This window comes from Chiloscyllium plagiosum, unplaced genomic scaffold (assembly GCF_037043375.1).
Source record: "Chiloscyllium plagiosum isolate Xiang-an unplaced genomic scaffold, Cpla_swu_hap1 HiC_scaffold_48, whole genome shotgun sequence".
Taxonomy (NCBI): Eukaryota; Metazoa; Chordata; class Chondrichthyes; order Orectolobiformes; family Hemiscylliidae; genus Chiloscyllium; species Chiloscyllium plagiosum.
Genome location: NW_028270186.1, coordinates 13,056,550 through 13,073,608, shown reverse-complemented (window position 1 = coordinate 13,073,608; position 17,059 = coordinate 13,056,550). Strand labels below are relative to the sequence as shown.

General features: G+C 40.6%; 1 protein-coding gene and 1 long non-coding RNA gene across 5 annotated transcripts in view; one reads left to right on the top strand and one right to left on the bottom strand.

Annotated features, from left to right (window-relative positions):
- LOC122543135 (uncharacterized) overlaps positions 1 to 17,059 on the bottom strand; it is a 164,961-nt gene that overhangs the window by 1,101 nt on the left and 146,801 nt on the right. For all 3 annotated transcript variants that reach the window (XR_015754874.1, XR_015754873.1, XR_015754875.1), the window contains one exon: positions 3,572 to 3,802. This is a non-coding gene — a long non-coding RNA (uncharacterized LOC122543135). The remainder of the gene's footprint in view (positions 1 to 3,571; positions 3,803 to 17,059) is intronic.
- The window catches only part of LOC122543134 (secreted frizzled-related protein 1-like), a 110,387-nt gene that overhangs the window by 65,776 nt on the left and 27,552 nt on the right, over positions 1 to 17,059 (top strand). The window lies entirely within an intron of this gene.

The window sequence follows — 17,059 nt, the reverse complement described above, 5'->3', positions numbered from 1 at the left end:
AAGACGACAGATGCATTTGGAATGTGAAGTTTTAATCATTAGGGTGTTAAAAATGATGTTAATGTTCATGTTCAGTGCTGCAAACTACTGCTTTGTTGCATTGTGTATTGGTGATTCAATGCTTACATTTATTGTCCTGATGCAAATATGAACAGTTTCAATTCTTCAACACCAGCTGGACAAATAATAAACTTCAAAAGCATCTGTTGAAAAATCTTCCATCCTAAGTACTGCTCAACATGATTTAAATACAAGATACCATCAAGAAGGTATATTTTTTGTACCAGTGGATTTTCATTTCAGCATTCCAAAAGCCAGACTTTGAATATAAATGTGTCTTCACAATGACTCTGCTGCTCATTGTCTGTTCAAAATCCTTGGCTCTTATCAATGTCTGAATAGTTCAGTATGACTATGCTATGGACACATTTAGCTTTCAAATCCTTTCAGCTTCATGCTATACAGTCAGAACATGCTTTGTTTCTGTCACTAAAAATGCATCATAAATTGTTTGTCGGAATTGCCCTCTTCCAAAGCAGGTGTACATTTAAATACTGTTTTAAATTTTATTTTGCTCTCCACACCTAAATTGACTTGTTTTAAAAAATTAATTAATCCTTGTTTAACAAGCATGGGAATGTTTCAGAAGTGGCAAGTTCAAAAAAAAGAGCAAATGTCTGAGAATAGTGGACTGTAGAGATGAATTGAGAGGACAAGATTGCACTGGGAAGGTGGGAGTGCATCTTGAGGTTGCCTCTTTGAAAGGTTTTTGCAGTTGAGAACAAGTGTGATATGTGAAGAAAGAAAACTCAGAATATCGTGAGAAGAATCTGAGGAAGAATCGACCTTGAAGTCCTTGTGTCGGAGGAGCAAATGCAGCATACAGCAGATGTGGTCTGAATTGACCAATGGATCTAAGGTCATTTTAGGGCCCACACAACTATTGTTTCATTTGGGTCAGGTCAAGTCCAGGACTTTTGAGCATCATGCTTCTTTCGTGTAACAGGACATGGTTGTGAAATGAATCTCTCAAAATTTTTATTGGACTCAGCTGTTGAAGCTTTCCATGCTCCATAGCTGAATTTCCATAAGGCGTTTGATAAGGTTTCCCATGGTAGGCTATTGCACAAAATACGGAGGCATGGGATTGAGAATGATTAGCGGTTTGGATCAGAAATTGGCTAGCTGAAAGAAGATAGAGGGTGGTGGTTGAGTAGAGAAGATCAATGACTCTCTTGCTCTGCTGCTTGTCATTACTCCAGATAGCAGAGCGGATGTTCCTCTTTCAATTTCCCCTTATCTACTACATCTGGTGCCGATGTTGGGGGTTGTGCAGGGGTGGGCGGACTGTTAGCACTTAGCTGAGTGCACAATGGCCTTTGAAAGACAGCGCTGTCAATAGCAATGCTGCTTTGTTCCAGGATATTCCGGCTATGGTGAGTGGCAGAAAGAAGCCGGCATTGGATGCGAGGGTTGGGACAGGTAGTTTTGGATGATCGCACGAGACAAGTCCCCAGCTCGTGTGGACGGAAACTGTCCATGAGCTCACCAAAATGGACACTTACACATAAAAAGGGAAGATTCAGCCCAATGTTTCAAGCATGTTAGTCACAGAGTGGAGGAACTCTCTTGTTTACTTGCTAAATAGAGAAATTAAGTTGCTGTTATTGAGCTGACAATGGGAGCTAATCTGAATGTAAACTCCGTGAATCCCACAAGGAAGGTGAACAAATGAACAAAATATCATAAGAGGCCTGGAATGCTCGCATGCGGATTACCAGCAGTGGCAAGCCTTGGAATAAGATGGTCAGATGCCAACTGATGAATTGATGGGTTGAAATATGAGAAAAATAAAGACATCAATCATTACTGATTGTGTATGGATTTGATTACTTCTCCTTACTAGGAACAAAAGATCACATTGACCTTTCCAAGCACGCAGAATGTTATAATTTGCTGATTCAGGAAAAGGAGAAACCAACAGAGATAGTTATCAACATACTGATACAGTGCAGAAAAGGCAGTATGAAACAGTCTTCAAAGCAGTAGCTAGGCATCCCAATATTATCGAAAATCAATATTTCTGACACCATTATCTTGCAGACTTCTAAGTGATTCCGACAACAGGACAAAATTTATATTTAAGGGGCTGAAAAGTGATTCCAGATTTCCTCTGAGATGGAAAGAGTCCAAAAGTACCTTGACTACAACAGTTCACTGTCTTGGCCCCTTTCAAGAAATAAGTATTGCAAGGAGTTTGTGATGGACTCTAGCAGCCTTTTTAATATTATTTTATATTTTCAATCACACTTTAAAGGGACACACCAAAATGAAATATTTGGCAGACTACTTCACTTGCTTGCAGGGACTTGAGTTGGATATCACATCAAACTCAATTGGGTTGAAAAGGTTCTCTGCTTCACTGGAAGCAAATCAGTAAATATGACATTTCTGTATCTGCTATCTGAACTTCATCTGATTTATTTACATTTGTTGATGGCCTTTTTCAAAATACAAGGAAGGGAATTTCAAACCAACCCAGAGTGCAGTGACATCTCTTTCCTGTGTGCCATGGGGCAGTTTGTTACAAATTCTTGTGCCAACTTTTGACGTCACTTAAGTGAAAAAGTGAACTGAGTTTTCCCTAGTGTCAACAAATCACATTAAAAGAATCAGTTTGTCGCTGTGTAGGAAATTATCCTTTGAAATATGTAATTAAATGGTTGCATTTTTGGGACAGTATAGGTGGGAGGGATTATTTAGTATTTGACTGTGTGAAGGGATTGCATTAACATTCACTGCTGCTGAATTAATTACTTAGTTTTTACAAATGATCATTCCTCTTGCCTTGACTATTATTTCAAGTCCATACCAGAAGGATCAATCTCCTCTCCTGAAGAACATCCAGTATCTCCTTGCTGTAATACACCACTGTGTGGATGTCAGCTGAGGACATGATTGGACTTGGTTGTGAAGCCCCAGATGCTGAATACTGAATAATCCAACTGATTGTTCAATGTTGAGAATATCTGGCAGGTAATGGACTATGAACAACACCTGTAGAATCAAGCCCCAGCATGAGTCACTGTTCGTGGACCATGAAGAAAGCAAACATAGGTGGAAAATTGATTTTTTAACAAGTTTCAAATTCTTGTACCAAGAGTTCACTTGATCAGCTGAATGAAGGACTGAAAAGGTTTTAGTTGATGAGTTTTTCAAGAATGCCAATTTTTGTGTTACGTTTGGAAAATAAAAGTGAAAAGTAATCAACAAATCAATCCTCTTTGTCTCCTCATAATCTATTACTCAGTCCAGGTGAGGGGTGATAGAACGGCTGACAAATCTGAATTGACTGCAGCTGGTGTCTTTAAAATAATTTGCTTGCCAATTCAATGACTGTTTAAGTGATGAAGTGCTGCGATTTATTTTGACAGTTCCCAAAGAAAAGGCAATACTATTTGTTGTACTTAACATGACACACACCTGTTACAATGAGGGAGAGTGAGTTAAATTGCGTAAGGCTCACAAAGTAAAGCCATCCTGTAGATTGATGATTAGGATAATTACATACCGACTTTGTGATCTTCTGGATTATGCAGCAGGATGATTGGAAAGGTTGATGGATGATCTGTCCTTTGTTGCAGAGTCAGCAACTGCTTGCTTAATGTTGAAAATTCAGCCTGGTGGTTAGCTTGCCATAGAGAAGCAGGATACAAACTTTTTAGGATGGTTGCAGAGAGAATCAACGAGACTGCAAGTGCCCTTTCTGCTGTCACCCACTTGAAGTCTTTCTGGTCTCTGACTGTGGAAAAGCAGCAGTATCTTAAAACACAAAGAGCTGGCTTACTGATTCGCATGACATTCATTCACAAATTAGTCAGTTACCAGATACAGTCAGAGCAAGTTGGGAAACCTTCATTTCAGGGCCACAGCGTTTACTTGCAAGTCAGGGTCTGCTGCCCAAGGTGATTGAGTTTAATGGCTTGTTCCTGCCTGTCTCAACAAATGAATATGTCTAGATATTTGTGAATGGTTTCGGGAATGGGCCATTTACATTCAGATAGTTTGACTGTGTCTGTGGATTGATTTGAGAAACTCTGACTCCATTCTGATAGCCTTGTAAATTGTCAGGTGAAGTTATGTAAATGTTCAGCCATTTTGAAAACTGCTGCTTCAGAAGTCACTTCCCTCTTTATAAAAATGGTACAGTACCTTCAGTGATGCAATAAATTGCCATTTTCAATGAATAACTTGCGTAATATTACTGTTGAAAGCTTTCCATCACAGTATGCAACTGTTTTCCATCCACTCACAATTCAACCTTCATCATAAATGTTTTTTCATATCACAGAAACATTAATTTGGCATTTTTTCAGATGGATCATACTGCCCTTTTTATTATAGTTTTTCTTGTAAATGATCCTCCCCTGCACACCCTTCCATAACAATTCAGAAATTGCTCAGAGCTCTGAATGAATTGGCAGTGCTTCCTTCTGCCAGGCAACAATTCCATTCAAGAAAGCCACATAAATTGAGATGTGGTGGAGGCTGGTACAACTGCAACATTTAAGAGGCATCTGGATGGGTATATGAATAGGAAGGGTTTGGAGGGAGATGGGCCAGGTGCTGGCAGGTGGGACTAGATTAGGTTGGGATATCTGGTCGGCATGGACGGGTTGGACTGAAGGGTCTGTTTCCATGCTGTACATCTCTATGACTCTATGAGTCTAAGTTTGCAGCAGAGAAATACTTCAGAATGCTCATTTTTGTCTGGAAATGCAGCATGCTTTTCCACTTTGTTACAAAAACTACATTGCATATTTTTGAGCAATAAAAATGTATTTTTGGGTGAAACCTGACCTTGGCATGGGTACAAAAACAGCCATTGGTGTGTATTTATATACATCGAGCAAACTGCCCTGTCCATTGACAGCAGTGGAGAAACCAAGTGAGTGAAATTTACAATGGCTGATTGATCTACTTCTGTCATTGAATTTGAAGTTGAATTCTTCTTCCATTTTCTAAATAATAAATAATAGTACTATAAATAATAAAATATGTAGTTTATTAAAAGCATGGCAAGAATGAATCCCTGATATCACTGTGGACTTTAAGTGATTACATCAGGTGAAGTTCACTGAGGATGTGTAACAGAGTATTGAGCCTGACCAAACAGGACTGAGTGTAGTTGAGTGCCAAAGTTAGGGGACACAATTCAACATTCTTCAGTTGCCTGATGATTAATGTGATTCATTAAAATGTTGTCACTTAGTGAATTCTCTTTTCCATAGGCCTGTCAATTGAGCTTCAGCACCAGGGGCATCCCCTCATTAATATACCCTTTGTCATGTCCCTGTTGAGTGTCTCCTGGGAAATGCAGGTGTATCAATCAGCATAGAACCAACCCAAGTCTGCGATATTGTTGAGGTGTAAATTGTTAGTCTTGTACATAAACGTCATGATTTCCAACTCAACAAGAACACAAGTATGTAAATACGTTTATGTGTATGTCTCATTCCTAACCTCAGAATACAAGTGTCATGTTGTATATTACACAGGCAAATGAATAGAAAGCCACGAATGGCACCAGCTTTGGAATCATAGCACAACTCATAATACGGAATGAGGCCATTATGGACACATAGCAGACAATACTAGTAGTACTTCAGCAGCGAAGCTTCCACTGTCAAACAGGCTTATTTAATATCTGTCTAAATTCAAAATTGAAGCATGCACATTCAGACAAGGCACTGGAGCCGGGTGAGAGGAAGAAAAGAATCAGTGAATCTGGAGAAGGAGACATACTGGTCTGACTTGTCTTGTATTCTCCAAGATAAAGGTTCAGCACATCATCTGTACATTTATTTCCAAGAACTCCCTTTTTTTAACTTCTGCCCTCTGAGTTAGGCTTGTCGAGAAAAAGAGGATCTGGTATTTTTCATTGTGATTCCTGTTCTCTTTCATTCTTGAGGCATGTGGGAACTGCTCCACTTGTGAAAGCTGTTCTCTAGCCTGGAGTACGATGAAGATCAAAGCTTTGGATAACTTAACAAGCATCTCAGTTGGATATTTTTCTCACTTTGCCTCAAATCTTAGCTTGTTTTCTGATATTCGACAATGCAATCTCACTGTCTTTTCAGTTTCTTAGAGAATATACCAGGTTCCTTGTTTTCTGAATCGAGTATTAACAATCACACAATGCTCAATGCATGTTGAGCATGTGTTCTATGATCACATTATTAATTCCAGCAGCTTGCTTTGTGAAAATTGGCTGCTGGAGTGCCAACCAAACAATCTCAAACACATTTACAAAGTCTCCTTTTCTTTTTCTCTCATATTTTCTGGTTATTTTCTTTCCATTTCAACAACGGTGTTGTTCACCCTTGCTATCAATGCTTCGACTGAGATGGCGGCTTCAATTTTATAAAGCATGCTTCACAGAAACTTTTGTCACAAAATGTGACTCTGACCCACAAAAGGAGATATCAGCTCAGACAATGAAAAATGAGAAAGTGAAGTAGAGAGGGAGACAATTCCAGATCTTAGAGCCTCAGCAGCTGAAATTACATCCACAAATGCTGCAGCAATTAGAAATAGGGTTGACAGGGAGAAAACCCGAAAGAGCATCAATCTTCTGCTGGTTAATAAAAGCATTCTGACAGATTGGAATTCACCTCGTCCCTTGCTTGCCAGCATCCTTCCTGCACGTGTAGGTGACAACATCATTGTAAACTGCAACATCAATTACAAAGGGAGCAGGGGAAAGTGGAGGGTGAACGGGAGCTCTAGTCTATGTTTGTTTGGTCAGCACTTATCCTTAATACAGGCAGCAGACACTGCATATGCACATCTATAGGTATGTGCTCCCTCAGTGCTCCCTTTGCTTATGCTGTCCACAATCACTGCTCCCAATTATTTCCCCTTATCGCTCCTTCTCTCATCACCTCAAGCGAAGAAAAATTGCATCATCCATTTCTCATCAAAGTGTTGTTGCACATACCCACTTTTCAAAAAAGTTATTCAGGGAATGGGACATCACTGGCTAGGCCAGCACTTATTGCATGCCCTAACTGCCAGGTAGGCAGTTAACAGTTTTTTACATTGCTGTGTGTCTGGGGTCACATGTAGAATAGACCAGGTAAACCCACAAGATTTCCTTACTGAATGGCTATTTGTGAGATTCTATGCCACGTGGTTAACTTTTTCTACCAGATCTTTATTGAAAGCAAATTCCACTATCTGCCATGTGGGATTAGACCCATACCCCAGAATATTGAATTTAGGTTCTGGATCACTATTCCAATGAGATTATCACTTTCATCACCACCTCCCTCTGAATTTCTTTGATGTGTGTTATTTTTCAATACCTCTGCATGGCAGCTCCCACTCTGTGGAACAAAGCCTTTTAGCTTCATGTGAAGCCACACACAGGATCAATTCAATGGGAAGTTGTGGCTAAGAAACCCAATTTGTTGCCCGGTTCATTGCAAAAGCTTGCCATTTTAGGTTAGCAGATTGCATTGTAGTGCCCATTTGGGGGTACAGCCCTGTCTTTCAACTGATGTTCCCAACAGTGGAGGTACTCATGTACCCACAAGGTGGCTTTCCCATGATGTTGCTTCCAGGAGTTTCCTGTGACACCATTTCTACCAACATATCCCGGAATATGTCCAGCCAGAGTTGGCAACCTGAGTTAAACAATGGAACTCGTAAGAGGCTAATTTAAATGAGCATAGGTTTCTCAGGAAGGGGAGCAGCAATGGGGAGATTCAAGATGGAGCCCGAAAGATGAGGCTGTGGAGTGATTTGCAAACAAGGATAAGAAATTTAAGATCAATTTGTTGATTAACCCAGAGCCAGCATAGGTCATTTACCACATGGATAGAAATAGAAGCTAGAGTAAGTCACTTGGCCCAAAATGCCCATTCAGCTAGTCAATGGGATTGTGCCTGATCTTTCTGTCTCAATGTCATATTTCTGCCTCCTGATGCCTTTAGGCTGTAGAAATTGATCTTCTGTTTTCTTAAACATACTCAGTGACCTAGCCTATGCAGCCTTCTGTGTTAGAGAATTCCCCATATTCACCATCACTCAAGTGACGAGATTTCTCGTCATCACAGTCTTAAATGATCTAGACAGGAATCTCATATCATGACCCCTTGTTCTGGATATCTCCAGCAGAGGGACCATATCTTCCCTGCATCCAATCTGTATGGTGAGGGTTTCAAGAAGCAGAGAAATAGAAAAGCTGAGGGAGCTCAGTGTCCAGATTTCTTAATTTCCTATTTTACTCTCAAAATTACATCCATCCTACCTCATATTCCCCCAGCCAACACATGGAATTTTGACTTTCCAATTTAACCTTTTGGAACAATTTGGCATGTATTATAGATTGGTGAGACATGAGTTGGCAGAAGCAACTCAACATGATTATCCCGCAGCAATGCAAGTACTTTGGGAAGGGATGGTAACTCTGAAAGAGATGTCTTTAGAGGCTGCAATATAACTGTAAATATTAATTTAAAATAACTTAATTGAATAGAATAACAATCTTCTATATTCTTACACAGCAAGTGTAGTAATTGTAACAAGGTCATGCAGGTTGACCTCACAGAATATGAGGTCCCTGATTGGGGCTGTTAACCCTGTCCACTCATGGAGCCCTAGCTGACAGATTAAAACAAGAGTGTCAGACATCCTGACACTCTAAGAGTTGACTCTAAAAAGGCTGTACCATTGTAAAGGACTTTCCACGTGTAAATAAAAGGAGACTTGGTAATGGGATATTGGCTTCTTTGGAGTTATTTCAGTAAAAGCTCAAATTTGTCAAGTGAAGTAATACCAAATTCAAAAGTTCAGTAATACTTAAATGAAAACAAAACTTGAGAAGCTGCTAAAGAAAGTGGATGCCCATTACATTGATTTTACCAGAGTAATGAGAGTTGTTGCTCCATGGTAACTCTGACAGGTTACAGCACTCTTATAGACTAAGATTTATCTCAGCGTAGTCTGTTACTTCCCTATTTATGTCACTAGTTATTTTCTGGAACATCATTTTGCTGACACGTTATTGAAAAACTGTCCCAGTTGAGGATTAATGCATACAAAGCACCAAGGAATGGAAGGGTTGCAGGAGAATGGCGAAAGACATAGTTAGAGAGGCAGCAGGATTGGGTGCAGTCAAAATACACCATGGGATCAACACACCAGCCTCTTTCTGTGCTGTACATTGATAAAGTAAAAGATTGCAAAGAATTTTCAATGCTTAAGGAGAGTCATTAAATGTATCTGTTTCTCTGGGTGAAAAATTAATTCAGGAGAAAGTGAGGTCTGCAGATGCTGGAGATCAGAGCTGAAAATGTGTTGCTGGAAAAGCGCAGCAGGTCAGGCAGCATTCAGGGAACAGGAGAATCGATGTTTCGGGCATAAGCCCTTCTTCAGGAACCTGAAGAAGGGCTTATGCCCGAAACGTCGATTCTCCTGTTCCCTGGATGCTGCCTGACCTGCTGCGCTTTTCCAGCAACACATTTTCAGAAAAATTAATTCACACAACCCAAGTACCCTTCTGGTGAATCTGCATTGCAATCCCACCCAAAGCTCACAGAGGAACATGAAAACATGAACTGCAACAGCTCTAATTTTGTGCCTAATTGCTGGTGAGTGGTCATGAGAAGCTGGTATCCGTGAGCCCTCATCAGTATTTTCCTATCATAATCGAGCCCAACATGTCTCCAGTTCAGGGTTTGTGCTACTCTGTCACTTGGTCTGTTATCTATGTGGAGACAGAGAAATGTTGAACAAATGTGAGACAGGGAAATTCTGCCACAACTTCCTCAATTCAGAATTGCAGCTAATTCTCAATGGTTTAATCATCACAGCAAGACATTGCCACAGCCATAAGGAAGAGATGAAGCAACCAGTTATTACTTTACTCATCCTATGTTCCTATTAAAAAAATAGATCAATGTACCAAATTCTGATTCTGATGAGTTATGTCAAGGAAAATGCCAGTCATTTGTATTGCAGGAAGAAGTTTCCATTAAGCACAAAAATCAACCGAGTCATGATGCAAGTTAGAGAAATGTAATTTCTCCTGAGCTCAGTTGCAGTAGTTAGTCCTAATTCTGGTTCTTTTTGTTGTATTAACATATTTGCAAGTCATCTATGGATGATATGACTGTCCACAAAAAGCCATCATCATTTGTCATAGGCAAATGATGACTGCTCTTAGTTACAGGCAGTGGTCATGTGGTGTGGTAAAAGTTTTGTGTTACTGTGAAACATTGCTTACATGTAGGCTTCCTTGGCTGTTTTTGTTGAGTTAGGTCCAAGCTTTATTCATAAAACAACAAACAGATGTGAAATTGTATTACATAAATGTACGGTACAAATGGGAATACAAAGAGTGATTGCAGGGGCTAAACTCAACAGTGCCTAAAAGTGGGGGTGATTAACTCATGACAATTGGTTGCAGTGTAGGCAGCATGCTAGTTTGGCAATACCTGCCTGTTTCTATAAGTTCACCCTCCAGACAGTGCTAACTATTCTGTTGATTGGTCCCTGCTGATGCATTTGGCCAACATCAGGATACTTTGGTTGTGGTTGGAGCTGCTGCTCGCAGTTATGCAGAAAGTCGATCTAATCTGCAGAATAGTGAAGGATAGTACAACACAGGAGTCAGCACAGACTCCATGCTTTTCGAATACTACAAAGGAGGGAGGAATGTCCTGTGCCTGGAGAGAGCCAAAAGATCCTTCCAAAATGAGCTCAGAAAGCACAAGGGATACATACCTATGGAATTCAATGGCAGGAACCAAGTCCAAAGGATCTGGATGCAGTGCTGCAAAAGGTTTAATGAACACAGATGAATCATGTCATCAGCAGATACTGTTGAAGGGGAGTACTACTATGGTATTTCAAATGTAAGTGGGATAACAGACAGCTGGATGAAGAAGGAATATTCACATTGACAAGATACTGGACATTGGGTCTTTATGATTTTCCATTTGTGGTCACTCAAGAACTGGAAATTGCAGGAGTTGAATCATTTCTATTTCAGAATAATACAAAGTTAACTTGTCCTTAGAAAGAACAGTGCTTGTGAGGTTAATGCTCATTCCACCATGGAGAAATCTGTAATCTAAGCAAAGCAGCGTGCTCACTGTGCCTTGTTCTCTTCAGCAAGAGGGAATGAAATCTACCTTGCTCAAATTCTGCGGACAGCCTCAGCCTCCAAAAGCAAAACCAAGTTTGTCAAAATAGAGGGACTTTCATAAATGAGTTCTGTCTGGTTCTGAAATGCTGAAGAAGGTTCAACTCTCTTCATTGCTGCATTAGAAAGGAAACAGTTTCTACATTCAACCGTAAGAACTGCTCAATAATGGGACTTGATGCATGCTTCACACAAAGGAGAGTTTTGTTTTCTAAACCAAGAGCTCCGTCATGCTAATACTGCTGCATGGCTTAGCAAGTCTTTGCAACGGGAAGAAAAATAAATTTTCATTGTAACACTGTCTGTGACATTACCTGAGAGTGAAGACACAACCACCTCCCTTCTCGGACAAGTGCTGATGTTCACGACTGAATGAGCAGTGAAAAGAGATCATCGATGGCTTCACCCTTTGGAGCTTCATTCAGCCACAAGTGGAAGGAATACACAGACTGGAACAAATTGGCAGAGGGCTCCTTTCAACTATTACAAGCTGTCACTGATTTAACAGTTTAATCCTCCCCAGTACTTCCTGATGGCAAGGAAGCAACTGAAAGAAAAATGAAGAAAACGCAGAGTACACTGGCAACAGTGGGCAGGTTTGGGAGTATCTGTGAAGAGAAGTAGAGTTAACATTTTGAACCTGGCTTGACTTCTTCAGAATGTTCAAAACATTAACTTTGTTCCTCTTTCCCCAAATGCTATCAGACTTGCTAAGTTTCTTCAGCGCAACGGTCATTTGTTTCAGGTTTCTAGCATCTGCAGTACTTTGCTTTTAAAGAAAAGTGAATATTTGTTTTTGAAAATGAGACTGTCTTCAGAAGCTAAGGCTCATAGTTCTTCATACAACATCTACTGCAAAATCAGTATTTTGCCCACTTGAAAGCAATTTAGCTGATTTTCCCTTCCAACTAGAAACAGAAACCCGATTCATATTCTGCTTTTTGAAAAGGACAAACTCACACATCTAAAAGTGGGTGGAAACAATGAGAGCAGAAATGTAGTTCAGTACAAATGAAGGAAACTATGTTGCTCTCGGAAATGCCCACATTTGTGCAATATTTCCGTAAAACTGCTCCAAAGCAAATATGCCTTGGAAGTTGATGGAAGAGGAGGCAGCCTTTTCCAGGAATTTTACCAATCAAAAAAGCAAGGATAATGACATTAGCATTGTGTCATCCAGTTCAAAAGAATACTGCTGAGTTCACAAAGCAAACTCTGAAACTTCAACATTCTTTCTCATTGTCTTTCTTGGTTTATTTGCTGCAGGGTAAAATTTACTCAGGATCTAATGAACTGTGGGGTGCAGTTGGGGGCAGGGCTTAAGAGTTTGGGAATTGTCACCTGGAATTGAGACACTTGGGAGATTGGGATGTGTTGCTGCACCTTCTGATTAATGTTAGGAGTTCCCGCACACGCGTGCGTGGACACACACTCACTTGTGAATGGCATTGCTCAGCACTGGTTCTCAAAGCAAGATTGTATCTGAACAGTTGCATGCTGCCTTGTTTTCAATAACTTGCTTTGCTATAGTCATAAGATCAAGATGGCTTCAACTCATTCCATACAATATCACAACCCATTCAGTGCTGTCAATATGGAACTGATTAATTAATGCAGGCCGAGATTTGTTGGAGGCCTGTTTTGTTTTACAACAGGGCAATCAGTTCTGGCTGTAACTTGTCTCATTGGTAGGAAACATGATCTTTGTTTTAGTTGCTATCAAAATGACAAAGGCAGAGATACTTTGGCAATGTGTCATGTTGCTTTTATTTTCTGTACAGTGAGACAGTATTCTTTATACAAGGATAATATTTGATTGGTTGAAACTTGCACGGTTCTGTTGCAGTAATTATGTTGTCTGGAGCTAACCAATTTATCTGAATGCTCTCCATTAAATGTGAGGAAATCATGATATAGACTTTGGACAGGAAGTAATGTGTAAATTTTGGTAAATTCTCCTCATGCCATTTGCACAAAATGAGAGTTTATTATTGATCTTTTAAACACATTTCCAGAAAATAGAAGCGTTTTGATTGGCATGACTGAACCAACTCCACCTATTGATTTAATTTGATTTGGTTTGATTTATTAATTGTCACATGTACCAAGATACAGTGAAAAGTATTTGTTAAGTAAACAAAGTTAGACAAGCAGGAGCTGGAAGAACACAGCAAGCCAGGCAGCATCAGAAGGTGGAGACGTCAATGGTTCAGGTGTAACTCTTCTTCAGGCCTTCAAAGTAAAGTAAGCAACCAATTACTGATGCAACTCACCCTGTTTCTGGACACCAGTTTAAAAAGGTATTTTTAAACGGTACCTTTACCCCTTCTCTGAAATCTTCTTTTAATAAAGACATGCAGATAATTTGCTTTTCTAATTGCTTGCTACACTTGCATGTGAGCTTTCAGTATCTTATGAACAAAAACACCTAAGTCCTTTGAACTTAATTCATAGAACATATAAAAGTACAGCACAGTATAGGCCCTTCGGCCCATAATGTTGTCCCGAAGATTAAAGGGGTGGCACGGTGGCTCAGTGGTTAGCACTGCTGCCTCACAACACCAGGGTCCCAGGTTCGATTTCAGCCTCGGGTGACTGTCTGTGTAGAGTTTGCACATTCTCCCCATGTCTGCGTGGGTTTCCTCCAGGTGCTCCAGTTTCCTCCCACAGTCCAAAGATGTGCAGGCCAGGTGAATTGGACATGCTAAATTGCCTATAGTGTTGGGTGCATTAGTCAGAGGGAAATGGGTCTGGGTGGGTTACTCTTGGAGGGTCGGTGTGGACTGGTTGGGCCAAAGGGCCTGTTCCACACTGTAGGGAATCTAATCTAATCTAATCATTAATCCTAACCTAAAATAAAATAACCTAACCTATGCTCCCCTCAATTCATTGTTGTCCTTGTGCGTGTCCAGCAGTCGCTTAAATGTCCCTAATGACTCTGTTTCCACCACTACAGTTAGCAACGCATTCCATGCGCTCACAACTCTCTGCTTAAAAAACCTACCTTTGATGTCTCCTCTATATCTTCCTCCTAACACCTTATGACCCCTCGTGGCAGTCAATCCTGTCCTGAGGAAAAGTCTCTGGCTATCGGCTCTATCCATGCCTCTCATTACCTTGTACACCTTGATCAGGTCACCTCTCTTCCTTCTTCTCTCCAGAAAAGACTGAGCTCAGTCAACCTCTCCTCGTAAGATAAGCACTCGAGTCCAGGCAGCATCCTGGTAAACCTCCTTTTCACCCTTTCCAAAGCCTCCACATCTTTCCGATAATAGGGTGACCAGAACTGGACATGATATTCCACATGTGGTCCCACTAGGGTTTTGTAGACCTGAAGCAAAACCTCAGAGCTCTTAAACTCAATCGCCCTGTTAATGAAAACCAAAACACCATATGCTTTCTTAACAACCTAATCCACTTGGGTGGCAACTTTGAGGGACATATGCACTTGAACATCAAGATCCCTCTGTTCCTCCACACGGCCAAGAACCCTGTTTTTAATCCTATATTCAGTATTTAAGTTCGACCTTCCAAAATGCATCACATCACATCACATTTATCCAGGTTGAACTCCATCTGCCATTTCTCAGCCCAGCTCTGTATATTGTCAATGTTGTGCTGTAGCCTGCAATACCCCTCGATACTGGCAAATTGACTAGCCCACTCCTCAACCGCCTCATCCAAGTCATTTATAAAAACTACCCTGGAGCGTCGCAGGCTGAGGGGTGATGTTATAGAGGTTTACAAAACTATGAGTGGCATGGATAGGATAAATAGACAAAGTCTTTTATCTGGGGTCGGCAAGTCCAGAACTAGAGGGCACAGATTTAGGGTGAGAGGGGAAAGATATAAAAACGACCTAAAGGGCAACTTTTTCACGCAGAGGGTGGCTTGTGTATGGAATGAGCTGCCAGAGGATGTGGTGGAGGCTGGTACAATTGTAACATTTAAGAGGCATTTGGATGGGTATATGAATAAGAAGGGTTTGGAGGGATATGGGCTGGGTGCTGGCAGGTGGGACTAGATTGGGTTGGGATATCTGGTCGGCATGGACGGGTTGGACCGAAGGGTCTGTTTCCATGCTGTACACCTCTATGACTCTACAAAGAGCAGGGGCCCAAGAACAGAGCCCTGCGGGATACCATTCACCACTGCCATCCAGGCAGAATACTTTCCATCAACAACCACTCTCTGCCTTCTGTCAGCCAAGCAATTCTGAACCCAGATAGCTAAATCTTCCAGTATCCCATACCTCCTCACTTTATGAATGAGCCCACCATGGGGAACCCTATCAAATGCCTTGCTGAAGTCCATGTACACCACATACACTGCTTGACCTTCGTCAACCTGTCTCATCACCTCCTCAATTCATAACATGTCAAGTTTGTCCAATCTCTTGGTGTTTAAGAAATATTTTGCACCCCACCACTAATCCATAATATATTTCATCTGCCTCATTTTTGCCCTTTTAATTCCCTTGAATTTCTTTGCATTATTTTCACATGTATCCTCTCCCAGTTTATGTCATCTGCAAACTTGTAAATATTACTGTTAATTGATGCATCCAAGTCATTGATATAGATTGTGAATAGCTGGGATCCAAGCTCTGTGGCACCCACTGCTTACAGTCTGCCAACCTGAGAATGGCATGTTCATCCCAAATCTGTTTTCATTCTGTGAGCCTATCTTCAATCCATGCCAGTACATTATTCCTATCTAATGTGGCCTAATTTGTTTTACTAACCTCTTGTATGGGACCGTATTGTAAGCCTTCTGTAATACACCACATCCACTGGTTCCCCTATACATCCACTGTCAGTTCATATTTACAGAAATAGTAAATGTTCATCTTTTTAAAGTAAGGAGTAGGGCTGCTTGGGTTGCTGAAGGAAATTTGGGACATTGAGCTGGCTATTTAGAAGTGGTTATGGAGCATGGGAAATGATAACTGATAGTAATTGCAGTCTGCTTGACTAAATTGTTCCTTTTTGTGTTGAAATGCAAACTTTATTATCACAAACAGCGATTAAAAAGACCATTGCAGAACAAAATGCAAACATTTGATTTATGCTGCTGAATTCACTATCTACACTGCTGTTGAAGAATGGTGTTCCACTCACTTCCATGTGTTCATGCTCTTTAAGTTCACTCCTCTCTCAGAGTATTTGCTGTCACATTATTACATAACCTCTAGTACTATCCAATACTTAGCTCAAGTGGCTATTCTCACATGAGATGGGCCAGTATCAGTGAACTTTTGGACAATGACAACTGTGCCGTTATAAGCAGACCTGAGACCAACTCTGAATTGACAGCACATGCAAGGTTTGCTGGAAAGTCATTAGCTAAAGGAACCTAGGATGGCCTAATGCTTCCAGCCTTGAAGGCCAATGGATCTTGTGATAGGCCAGACCAGACCCCCTTGAAATATTTTAAGAAGATAACCTGGACCCTAAATTTTTCTTATTTTAATGGTAGATGTGAAGTGTGTGTTCCAGATGTGAAACAACAGTCAAACTACTCGATGTTAAGCAAATCACAATTTATTTAAACACTATTGTTAAAAAACAAAGAAAAGACAGTGGAGTTCAGAATAACAACCATTGGAAAACTCAACTGAATAATAGAGACAGTTCCTGTACTAATTAACTGTGTTATAGACCAGGGCAGACCCCCTCAAAACATTTCAGGAAGGTAGCCCAGACCCTAACTTTTTATAGTTGTTTTAGGGAGATGTGAGGTGGATATTTCAGGAGTGATGCAGCTGGTCAAACCACTTGGCTTCAAGTAAAACAGAACTTATTTACATACCACTGAATGAAACACAAGCAAAAGGAAACAGAATTT